The sequence below is a fragment of the Coregonus lavaretus genome (assembly GCF_964263955.1).
Source record: "Coregonus lavaretus genome assembly, contig: HAP1_SCAFFOLD_5479, whole genome shotgun sequence".
NCBI classification, from domain to species: domain Eukaryota; kingdom Metazoa; phylum Chordata; class Actinopteri; order Salmoniformes; family Salmonidae; genus Coregonus; species Coregonus lavaretus.
The window spans coordinates 30,314-39,888 of NW_028166158.1; the positions used below are offsets into that span (position 1 = coordinate 30,314).

Sequence of the window (9,575 nt, forward strand, 5' to 3'; positions counted from 1 at the left end):
AAAGTCACCTTCTCTGAGATGTACATGGTTATCAAAACGTTACGCCAGAGTAATCCCCTATGGGGAAAAATAAATGGTGGAAAAACGATTGGAACCATTTCCCTGTTTGACCGACTAGGTTTTATGGGTATTAAGACACCTCCACTGTGGGGCTCTATGAGGCTGATGCAACAGATCAGACCTTGCCTGCAAATGTGTAAAATGTTCCTTACAAGCCAGATTGTTGAATAAAATTACATTTAAAAATCGTACTCTACCGGTTGTCTGTGCATTTTGTCCTTCAGCTGCTCGAAATTTGAGACAAAATATCTACAGGAAAGTATTGTTTACCCGACTTGTTAGAGAGCTGGTAAGTATAGATGAGGTAAAGCCAGAGTCGCACATTCAACAAATCTGATCCAACAAAGTGGATATTCGTCAAATCCGTCATTGATTTATGCATTGTAATTAAGTCCAATTTAGTGACTGTTAAACGCTAACTCTCGTTCGTATAAGCTGGTTAGCATATCTAGCATACAGAAATTAGCGGTGGTAGTCAAACATTTATTTTTAACTGTAATGTGGTTGATTGGTAACAATAACGTGAACATGTTGTTCTTCTACTTATCTCACTGCAACTCCCCTCCATGTCTCCGACCACTACTTTGTATCCTTTTCTCTCTCGCTCTCCTCCAACACTACTCACTCTGCCCCTACTCAGATGGTAATGCGCCGTCGCAACCTTTGCTCTCTCTCTCTCCCGCTACTCTCTCGTCTTCCATCCTATCATCTCTTCCCTCTGCTCAATCCTTCTCCCTCCGATCTCCTGATTCTGCCTCCTCAACCGTCCTCTCCTCCCTTTCTGCATCCTTTGACTCTCTACGTCCCCTATCCTCCCGGCCGGCTCGGTCCTCCCCTCCTGCTCCGTGGCTTGATGACTCATTGCGAGCTCACAGAACAGGGCTCCGGGCAGCCGAGCGGAAATGGAGGAAAACTAGACTCCCTGCGGACCTGGCATCTTTTCACTCCCTCCTCTCTACATTTTCTTCATCTGTTTCTGCTGCTAAAGCCACTTTCTACCACTCTAAATTCCAAGCATCTGCCTCTAACCCTAGGAAGCTCTTTGCCACCTTCTCCTCCCTGCTTTTCTCTCCAAAACTCTTGAGCGTGCCGTCTCTAGCCAACTCTCCTGCCATCTCTCTCAGAATGACCTTCTTGATCCAAACCAGTCAGGTTTCAAGACTGGTCATTCAACTGAGACTGCTCTTCTCTGTGTCACGGAGGCTCTCCGCACTGCTAAAGCTAACTCTCTCTCCTCTGCTCTTGTCCTTCTAGACCTGTCTGCTGCCTTTGATACTGTGAACCATCAGATCCTTCTCTCCACCCTCTCCGAGTAGGGCATCTCCGGCGTGGCTCACTCTTGGATTGCGTCCTACCTGACCGGTCGCTCCTACCAAGTGGCGTGGCGAGAATCTGTCTCCGCACCACGTGCTCTCACCACTGGTGTCCCCCAGGGCTCAGTTCTAGGCCCTCTCCTATTCTCGCTATACACCAAGTCACTTGGCTCTGTCATATCCTCACATGGCATCTCCTATCATTGCTACGCAGACGACACACAACTAATCTTCTCCTTTCCCCCTTCTGATAACCAGGTGGCGAATCGCATCTCTGCATGTCTGGCAGACATATCAGTGTGGATGACGGATCACCACCTCAAGCTGAACCACGGCAAGACGGAGCTGCTCTTCCTCCCGGGGAAGGACTGCCCGTTCCATGATCTCGCCATCACGGTTGACAACTCAGTTGTGTCCTCCTCCCAGAGTGCGAAGAGCCTTGGCGTGACCCTGGACAACACCCTGTTGTTCTCTGCTAACATCAAGGCGGTGACCCGATCCTGTAGGTTCATGCTCTACAACATTCGGAGAGTACGACCCTGCCTTACACAGGAAGCGGCACAGATCCTAATCCAGGCACTTGTCATCTCCCGTCTGGATTACTGCAACTCGCTGTTGGCTGGGCTCCCTGCCTGTGCCATTAAAACCCTACAACTCATCCAGAATGCCGCAGCCCGTCTGGTGTTCAACCTTCCCAAGTTCTCTCACGTCACCCCGCTCCTCCGAACACTCCACTGGCTTCCAGTTGAAGCTCGCATCTGCTACAAGACCATGGTGCTTGCCTATGGAGCTGTGAGGGGAACGGCACCGCCGTACCTTCAGGCTCTGATCAGTCCCTACACCCAAACGAGGGCATTGCGTTCATCCACCTCTGGCCTGCTGGCCCCCCTACCTCTGCGGAAGCACAGTTCCCGCTCAGCCCAGTCAAAACTGTTCGCTACTCTGGCACCCCAATGGTGGAACAATCTCCCTCACGACACCAGGACAGCGGAGTCACTCACCACCTTCCGGAGACACTTGAAACCCTACCTCTTTAAGGAATACCTGGGATAGGATAAAGTAATCCTTCTACCCCCCCTTACCCCACCCCAAAGAAAGAAAAAAAAAAACATTGTAAAGTGGTTATCCCACTGGCTATAAGGTGAATGCACCAATTTGTAAGTCGCTCTGGATAAGAGCGTCTGCTAAATGACATAAATGTAAATGTAAAATGTGTTGGGGTTGACATCCATACAAGCATTATACTCCAATTTGTACCTCAACATAGTGTGAAATACACATATCAAGAATAGCCTTGGCAACTTGGGATCTTTCCTCCAAGATCGTTTCCTTCCCGCATCTATACTGAACAAAACTATAGATGCAACATGTAAAGTGTTGGTCCCATTTTTCATGAGCTGAAATAAAAGTTCTCAGAAATGTTCCATACGCACAAAATGCTTATTTCTCTAAAATTGTCTGCACAAATGTGTTTACATCCCTGTTAGTGAGCATTTCTCCTTTGCTAAAATAATCCATCCACCTAACAGGTGTGGTATATTAAAAAGCGGATTAAACCGCATGCTCATTACACAGGTGCACCTTGTGCTGGGTGGGTGCTGAGGAGTATTTCTGTCTGTAATAAAGCCCTTCTGTGGGGGAAAAAAACTCATTCTGATTGGCTGGGCCTGGCTCCCTAGGGGTGGGCCTGGCTCCCAAGGGGTGGGCCTGGGAGGGCACAGGCCCACCCCTTGGGAGCCAGGCCCACCCACTAGGGAGCCAGGCCCAGCTCTGTCCCTGTCCAGTCATGTGAAATCCATAGATTAGGGCCTATGTTGCGTTTATATTTTTGTTCAGTATATATGGTTCAGTTCAGCACCAAGGTAAAGTTAATTTATATTGGATTTTCGGTTCTCTCTCGTCGGTAGCTATTGAACCAAGTATGCCATGACAATGAAAATGGTATATTCTGAATCAGGGGAGGATGAAGAACAATCGACAGTGTGACTTTTGTATTATTTTATTTGGGTTTCAATGTTTTAAAAAAATTGAATTCACACACAAAAAGTGTTGATTGTTCTCCAACCTCCCCTGATTCATTGTAAACGAATGCTTGGTTCAATAGCTATTGACGAGAGAAAACCGAACAAGTTAACTTGACCGAACCACATATCTACTGGCTCTCTAAAAAGTCGGGTAAACAATACTTTCCTGTGGATATTTTGTCTCAAATTTCGAACAGCTTAAGGTCAAGCCATACAGGCAACCGTAGAGTAAATTAACATTTTATTTATTCAACATTACGGCTTGTAAGGAACATTTACACGATTTTGCAGGCATTAGTTTCAGGCTGTATATACCATTTAATTGTGTATTAGAGCCTGATTAATCAGTCTAAACGGACACCACCAAGACAGGCAGGTGCAGCGCAGGTGAATTTCAACAGGTAACGTTTGCAGCGGTGACATGCAGACTACAGACTGGGCGAGTCTAGTTTATTAGCGGCAAATAGAAAGCTTTCTACAAACTCTTTAGCTAGCTATAAAGCTAAATGTTATAAAATGTCTATTAAGGCAATGAGCTAACTTGCCAAGACAGCTGACATCTCAAATTCTACAACAAAATAACGTCGTTGGAGTAAATAAATAAGCAAGGTCCGGTTGGGAAACAGGTCAGGTAAAATGGCCTGGATAACTAGTTAGCTAGCTGGCTAACGTTACCTAACTGTTAACCCAGAACACAGCTCTCTTGATAAGCCAGCTAACTAGCTACTTTCAAATATGTCCGAAACAAACTAAACAAAGGGGGTCCGAAAACAGAACATATGGTTGTTACCTGTTGAAGCTTCGTCTTGAATGAGCTATTCAGAAAGCTAGCTAGCCAACTGGCTAACGTCAGTGCATTCCAGTTAATGCGCGGCTTCGTCGAGACGCGTTGTGCGTGTCCGTCAGTCGTGGAAAATGACAAGATCGAATTAATTTACGAACCGATGACAGATTCATCTGGTTTCAGTGTTGTCTTATGGCATGGCTGCTAAACAGGCTGATCACTCTCCGGCTTGTTGTTTGTACAGAGGTCCAACCCCGCTTTTCCAGGCTAGAAATGCTTCGCGGAACTGACGACATTTCAGCACCTTTTTTTTCTGGACAGCGTGATGCGCGTTCACGGACTACTATGTGCGCGCACTTCGATTATTCTGGGAATGAACAGCTAGGGGCACTGCAGATCGTGTTTGAGGGAATTGGACTAACATCTAATTCAGCCAAACAAGAGAGGAGACGACTGATTATAGGCTATAGTACACAGAGACAGCAACACAGAAACAAGCACACACAGAGACACTTAGACTGCGTTTAGACACGAATTGGTCTTTTGACCAATCAGATAAGCTCTGAAAAAGATCTGATGTGAAAAGTTCTGTTGTGATTGGTCAAAAGACCAAGTGAGAAAAAAATCAAAATTGGGCTGCCTATCTAGACACAGATAGGCAGAAAGAAATACACACACACACACAAACAAACACAAACAAACGAGAGAGAGACAAAGAGAGTAGGCTACATGTAGTATTTTGGTCAGCGGGTGTCAGTGTTACTTTAGAAATCAGGTAGCAGGCTGTTATCTCTATCTCTCTCTCTCTCTTTCTCTCTGTCTCTATCTCTCTCTCTCTCTCTATCTCTCTCTCTCTCTCTGTCTGTCTCTCTCTCTGTGTCTCTCTCTCTGTCTGTCTCTCTCTCTCTCTCTCTCTCTCTCTCTCTTTCTCTCTCTGTCTCTATCTCTCTCTCTCTCTTTCTCTCTCTGTCTCTTATCTCTCTCTCTCTCTCTCTCTCTCTCTCTCTCTCTCTCTCTCTCTCTCTCTCTCTCTCTCTCTCTCTCTCTCTCTCTCTCTCTATCTCTCTCTCTCTCTCTCTCTCTCTCTCTCTCTCTCTCTCTCTCTCTCTCTGTCTCTCTCTCTCTCTCTCTCTCTCTCTCTCTCTCTCTCTCTCTCTCTCTCTCTCTCTCTCTCTCTCTCTCTCTCTCTCTCTCTCTCTCTCTCTCTCTCTCTTTGTGTCTGATGGAGTCCATTAATAAAATGTTTAGCTATTTTTCAAATCAGTGGATAACATTGAAATGGATACAGTAAATCAGTGGATAACATTGAAATGGATACAGTAAGAACTGAAACAGCATGACTAATCCTACTACTCAATCTGCCATGCCAACTCACCTGGGTAGAGTGTGATTATAAAAATGAAAACCAAACATCAGATAGGAACGCTAATATCCCCTAAATATCATTAGTTGCTGATGTGTGCTTTCAGAGTTTTTTGGGCAGTGTTTGAGTTGACCGCAACCATGACTAGCCCTCTGACTATGGTTGCCCTCTCACGGTCCTTACGGTAAGGAGAGTGATTAAGTCTTAAGTCAAAACAGACCCTGAAGAAGATTGGTTAAAAAACAGGAAGTGCTGAATCGGCTGGATCCTTGATGACACCTGGGCCTTTTCTCAATTGGATTTGCTCAACTCCTGCATCCTCTTTCCTCAAACCTCTCTGGCCTCCTTTTGAAAAGGGTCAAAGGTCATCTAGGAGAGGCGGCGAGGAGAAGGAAATGCACTTGTATGAAATGAGACTATCCTTCTGCAATTGCGCGTCATCAGGCAAATTACATTTACAGGGTGGAATCTCAAAATAAATGTATAAAGTGATAAAAACAAATGTAGTTAGTTGTGCAAGACATTTTATAGATACAAATAATAAAGTAGCATATCTTTTTTAAACGTGCATGGTTTTCTCTTCCGGCAATAAAACACACTCTTAGAAAAAAAGGTTCCTTATAGATCCGAAAAGGGTTCTGTCGCTTGCTTCTATATAGAACCCTTTTATAGAGTTCTTTGATCAGAACCATAGAGGTTCCTCTTCACTGATCCAAAATGGTTCCATATGGAACCCTTCCTGGTGCCATTTATGATTTATTAAATAGTAATATTTTTTTGCAAATAATATAATTTAACAAACAATTAAATAATTGACAAAAGAATACCAGCATAGTTTTTAGAATGTTTCATTATATGCAAACGTAGTTTGGAAATGTGCACTGGTGGCCAGGGAGGCATCTCTTTGTTTGAATGATGACCCACATCAACTCTGGTTGTCTTCTTTACAATACAATACAATACAGCTTTGTCCATTAGTTACAGCAAACATGTGGCTTCTGCTCCGTTCTCAACCCCACCAAACAGCAGACCTCACACATACAGTTGAGACCAGCACAGGATCAAGCTGCAGTGCAGAGCCCCTGGATGGAGAGCATGTTGTTGGGTTAAGGGCCTTGCTCAATAACCCAATGGTAGGGGAATGTTTTGAGGATGTGAACTCAGCAGCCCTCCAGTTGTCAGATCAATTCCACACATATTTTCCAGGGCCCGGCCTGGGATTCGAACCGGCCACCTTTCGGCCACAGGTCCAACTACCACCAGTACAGTATGGGTTGTGGTCTGACTGGTTTACAGAGAAAAATAAAAAAAAAACAAGTAAAAACATGAGTTAATCTCTCCAAAATGAAGTCAAGAATGCTATGCAGCCATATCATTATTAGGATGTAGAAGAACAACTTACATGCAGTTGTTGTCAGCAGCAGCCGAAAGAGAAATCCTCTGATAATTCTGTGTTACTGCCAGACTGAGTAAAACATAGATAGTGTGTTAAAAGCAGTGGTGTAAATTACTTAAGTAAAAATACTTTAAAGTACTACAAAAGCAGTGGTGTAAATTACTTAAGTAAAAATACTTTAAAGTACTACTTACTATCTATCTTTTCAACAACTTTTACTTCACTACATTCCTAAATAAAATAATGTACTTTTTACTCCATACATTTTCCCTGACACCCAAAAGTACTCATTACATTTTGAATGCTTAGCAGGACAGGAAAATGGTCAAATTCCCGCACTTATCAAGAGAACATTCCTGGTCATCCCTACTGCCTCTGGTCTACCCGACTCACTAAACACACATGCTTCGTTTGTAAATGATGTCTGAGTGTTGGCGTGTGCCCCTGGCTATCCGTAAATTAAAAAAAACAAGAATGGTTCCATCTGGTTTGCTTAATACAAGGAATTTGAAATTATTTATACTTTAACCTTTGATACTTAAGTATGTTTAAAACCAAATACTTTTAGACTTTTGTCTTAGGTAGTAATTTACTGGGTGACTCACTTTTACTTGAGTCATTTTCTATTAAGTTATTTTACTTTTACTCAACTTTGACAATTGGGTACTTTTTCCACCACTGGTTAAAAGTCATGTAATGATTAACTTGACTATTGAATCACCAAGACTTATTATACATAATTTATTATAAATACTTTATACATACCCCCTCAGTCAGCAAACAGTCTTCTAATGGCTTCATGAAACATAGTCCCCACAATTGACTCTACACTGAAATACTCAAAGAAAAGTAACAATTAGCTAATTGCCAAAGTCTGTAGCTCTATTTGGTATATCCCATAATACAAATATATATTTATTTAAAGAGTTGACTGGCGAGCTTGTAAAGTGGTGAATTAAAGTAGCCTAGCTTTTTCTGTTTAGTTAGCTAAGTAAGCTAGCTAGCTAGGTTACAAACATGCTCACATTTTAAAAATGTTATAATGTTTATTTATCTAGCCTGTGGTTTATCATATGACTTTGGAGTCATATATTTGAATTAAATAATCAACTTTGGTTACCTTAATACGTTGAAAAATAAGTGCTAATTGGTAGGCTACGTGCACGTTGGTTCAACCACCATAGTCTTGCATCATGCTGGAATGGCAGTTGGTTTTTGAATCGGAATGGCAGTTACATTTTGAAATGAACAAAATGTTTTATATGGAACCCCTTTTTTTACCTAAGAGTGTATGCTTTTATAAAAAAAAAATATTTCCTCTTGCTTTTAGCTAGAACTTAGCTGTTTGCCACTCAGACCTGGCAACAATGTTGCAAAATATGAATTTGATCTTCCCCCTGTCATAGACAGCTAACGTTGTCAGACGTCAGCTAACCATTTTTCTGACCAGGCAAAATCATGCAGCATAATTAATATGGATATAAATGTCAATGCAAAACAGCTGAAACAAATTAAAAGGGAATGTTAGCTGTCGTAAGGCCTCCTGTAGCTCAGTCGGTAGAGCACGGCGCTTGCAACGCCAGGGTTGTTGTAGGTTCGATTCCCACGGGGGGCCAGTATGAAAAATGTACGCACTCACTAACTGTAAGTCGCTCTGGATAAGAGCGTCTGCTAAATGACTAAAATGTAGATGTACAATTCAGAGTTTGATGTGACTGGGTTTGCTGTTGTTTTCTAAAATCCCGATTACACTCTGGGGTAGGGATAGAACCCTCAAGGTTCTTTGCCTTTACTGGGTATAGAACCTTTTTCACACAAAAAATTTAATAAAAATAAACAATTTTGTATTCAGGCTATAACACAACAAAATGTGGAATAGGTCAAGGGGTATGAATACTTTCTGAAGGCACTGTATGCTTGATGCTCTTTTTGCATATGATAGCAAGGCTCTACACCGGTGGCCTGGCCACCAAAACAACATCAAATAACCTTGTTATCCACCTGGTCTAGAGTGGCTGCTATATCCCTGTAGTTCCATTAATCACCTGGTCTAGAGTGGCTGCTATATCCCTGTAGAATGGTCCACCACCCAAAGGACATCCAGCCAACTTGGTTATGGTAAGTATTGGAGTCAACATGGGCCAGCATCCCTGTGGAATGCTTTCGACACCTTGGAGAGTCCATGCCCCGACGAATTGAGGCTCTTCTGAGGGAAAAATGGGGTGCAACTCAATATTAGGAAGGTGTCCTTAATGTTTTGTACACTCTGTGTAAAAGTGCACTACTTTTGATGGGCTCTGGTTAAAAGTAGTCCACTAAATAGGGGAATAGGGTGCATTTGGCACTCAGCAATTGTCTGGTGTCCGGACACCTCTGCTGTGTACAATAGCAACAATAACACATGGCTCCACCGCCCTCCGGCTAAAGAGGACTCCGCAGGCTGTGTGTGTGTGTGTGTGTGTGTGTGTGTGCGTGTCCTTCATAGAGAGTTAGATAAACATAGCAGAACCACTGGTAATCACCCTTCTAAGTGGTTTTCATCCCTCTATCGTTTCATTTCTCCCTTTATCTGTACTCCACTCTGTACTCCACTCTGTACTCCACTCTGTACTCCACTCTGTACTCCACTCTGTAC

At 43.1% G+C, this 9,575-nt stretch overlaps 1 long non-coding RNA gene across 1 annotated transcript in view; it reads right to left on the reverse strand.

Annotated features, from left to right (window-relative positions):
* The window catches only part of LOC311115005, a 29,293-nt gene extending 24,854 nt beyond the window's left edge, over nt 1-4,439 (reverse strand). The window contains exon 1 of the long non-coding RNA XR_014611185.1: nt 4,188-4,439. This is a non-coding gene — a long non-coding RNA (uncharacterized lncRNA). The remainder of the gene's footprint in view (nt 1-4,187) is intronic.
* Between the last annotated feature and the right edge of the window lie 5,136 nt (nt 4,440-9,575).